Source organism: Chiloscyllium plagiosum, chromosome 44, assembly GCF_004010195.1.
Source record: "Chiloscyllium plagiosum isolate BGI_BamShark_2017 chromosome 44, ASM401019v2, whole genome shotgun sequence".
NCBI lineage: Eukaryota > Metazoa > Chordata > Chondrichthyes > Orectolobiformes > Hemiscylliidae > Chiloscyllium > Chiloscyllium plagiosum.
This window is the reverse complement of record NC_057753.1, coordinates 6,830,191-6,832,969: the sequence shown is the minus strand read 5'-3', so window position 1 is coordinate 6,832,969 and position 2,779 is coordinate 6,830,191.

Here is a 2,779-nt window from a genome sequence, read left to right as displayed (position 1 = left end):
TTCTGTAATTCCTCCCTGAATTTTTTTTGTGTTCCCGCGTAAATGAATGGGTTGACACAGGAACTCAACAGTTGTAGCATGAATCCACTTTCTTCCAGAATAAAATTAGATTGATCAAAGTTTATACCTGAAAAGTAAGTGAGACTAGCAATTCTCACGTAGAGAAAAGTGCTAAAATATAACGAGTAAAGGAGAATAAAACTGCCCGAAATAGAGAAAAGTAAAACAATAGACTTCCTTCTGCTCTCCATCTCTGAGTCATGCTCTCCATTGTTCTGGTGCAGCAATCTGTTGCGGGTTCTGTTGGCTGCGAGGATGTGCCTGACTGTGAGAACATTGAGCAATAAAATCAGAATGAATGGGAGACAAGGAGTCAGAATCCGATGCATCCAGTCGTATACAGCCCATGCTGCTGATGTGTAAAATACGGGTTTTATGCTGCAGTACCACGGTGTTTGTTTGATTGTGTACATCGGTTCATATATAAAGTACAAGAAGGCGTTTTTGAAACAGCTCAAAGCACAAATGATCCCGATCACCTTCACTGCAGTTTTATCAGTGCAATATTTCATTTTTAGCTTTTGGCAACAAATGGACATAAAACGATCAAAGGTGAAAGCGACTGTGAGCCACACAGAACTGTCAATAGTTGCATAAATTATGACAGAACGGAAACTGCATGCTGGCGTGATGGATAGGAAACTAAACTGTAAATAAATGCGAGCAATCTGGTTTACAACCACAGCAGCGATGATGACTAAAATGTCCATCAATGCCATTGCCACCAAGTAGTGTATGATACAACTGGATAGACCGCATCTTCCACGAGGTAGAATCACAATTACCGCCAAGTTAGCTGTAACAGAGAAAGACTTCTCACATTTTATTGGCATGTGAAAGGCAGCACATATGTGAGTGTTTCCTTTTTGTTGTATGCCTTTGTGTTTAACATAATCTTAGAAAAACAGAAAATTGGAGCAGTGGTATGTGATTAGTGCATGGAACTGCTCCATATTTCACTTTGATCAGGATTGATTCCCTTACTCATTGTCACATTCTAATTTTCTCCCCAAGCCCTTAACCCATTTATAATTAAGGAATATTTAAAACTCATTTAAGCTTTAACGTGGCATCCAAAGTCATCTGGTTGTAGAGTTTCACGGGTTCTCTGTCATTTGGATGAAATTAACTTTCCCCATTCGTAATTTGTCTACACCATATCTGAGAGTTTACTCCCTGGTTTCGGAGACTGGAACCATGTAAAACATTTGCATTGCATTTTACCCGTCAGTCTTTGTTAAAGTCCATACATGTCAGTCAGTCGCCTTTCATTCTGCTAAACTGTACAGAATAGAGGCTACCCACAACATTAGCCACATGAACCTTTTCTGCACTCCCTTAATGTCAGCTATATTCTCTCTTTGGTAGGAAGACCAAAACTGCACCCTATAATGTAGTTGTGGTCTCAGCTAGGCACTGTATAACGGCAGTAAGGCATTCAAACTTCAGAACACAAATCCACTTGCATTGAAATCAAAAAGCACATTTGTGTGCTGTCTGCATCTGCATGTCTACGTGCATTGACTACACTAATATATATATAATGTTCCTTTCTGCATACACACTTTCTAATGTATTCCGATTTAACAAATATTAACTCTCTCTGATTTTCATAAGGAAATGCATCACTACACATTTAGCGGGGTCTTCCTCATGTGCCATTTTTGACCCTTCACTCAAATTCTCTAAATCATATTGAAACCTTAAACATTTGTCCCGTTGTTCTTGACACGAATGTATCTCTTTAAAGAGGAGAGAAAAAAAAAAGCATTGTGAATGCTGGAAATCAGAAACAAAATCAGGATCAAAAGGGTCCAGTAACATTTCACTGATGAATCTGTTCTAAAGAAGGGTCGCTGCAATATAAGGGATAACTTTTCTTTCTCCCCACAAATGCTGCCAGATCTACTGAGCTTATTCCAGAAATTTGAGTTTTTGTTACGGAAAACAGCAACATTGGTATCCATAACTTTGATGATGGACTGTCTAGTTCAGCATTGTACTCATAGTGGAATTTGAAATACTGTAAGAAAAAACTGAGAAGGAATTGGAAACGCATTGAAAACAATTCGGAATGTTTGATATACCGTGAAAAATGACTAAACATATTGTGGAAAATATTTGACAATTTATTTAAAGTTGATAAACTGTCGCTCTGCAAAAAGCACAGCAAGTAGGCAGTACCCAGGAACAATAGATAAGACAAGAACGTGAATTAGGTAAATAAGATTTCCCTTGAGAACGGAGCATTTTGTAGTTATGCTCACATTCACAAAACAAAGTACACCACCACCCTTTCCTATTTTGTTCTGGAAAATAAAGCATGTCAAGACGAGAAGTGAACATGCACTCAAAACATAATACACAGGCATAAAATGTAAAAATGAGGCATGAAGGTAAACTGGCCAAGAATATTAAGGAGGATAGTAAAAGCTTTTTTAGGTATGTGCAAGGCAAAAAAATGGTTAGGACAAAAATTGGGCCCTTGAAGACAGAAACAGGGGAATATATTACTAGGAACAAAGAAATGGCAGAGGAATTAAATGGGTACTTCAGATCTGTGTTCACTGGGGAAGACACAAGCAATCTCCCTGAGGTAACAGTGGCTGAAGGACCTGAACTTAAGGGAATCTATATTTGCCAGGATTTGGTGTTGGAGAAACTGTTAGGTCTGAAGGTTGATAAGCCTCCGGGGCCTGATGGTCTGCATCCCAGAGTA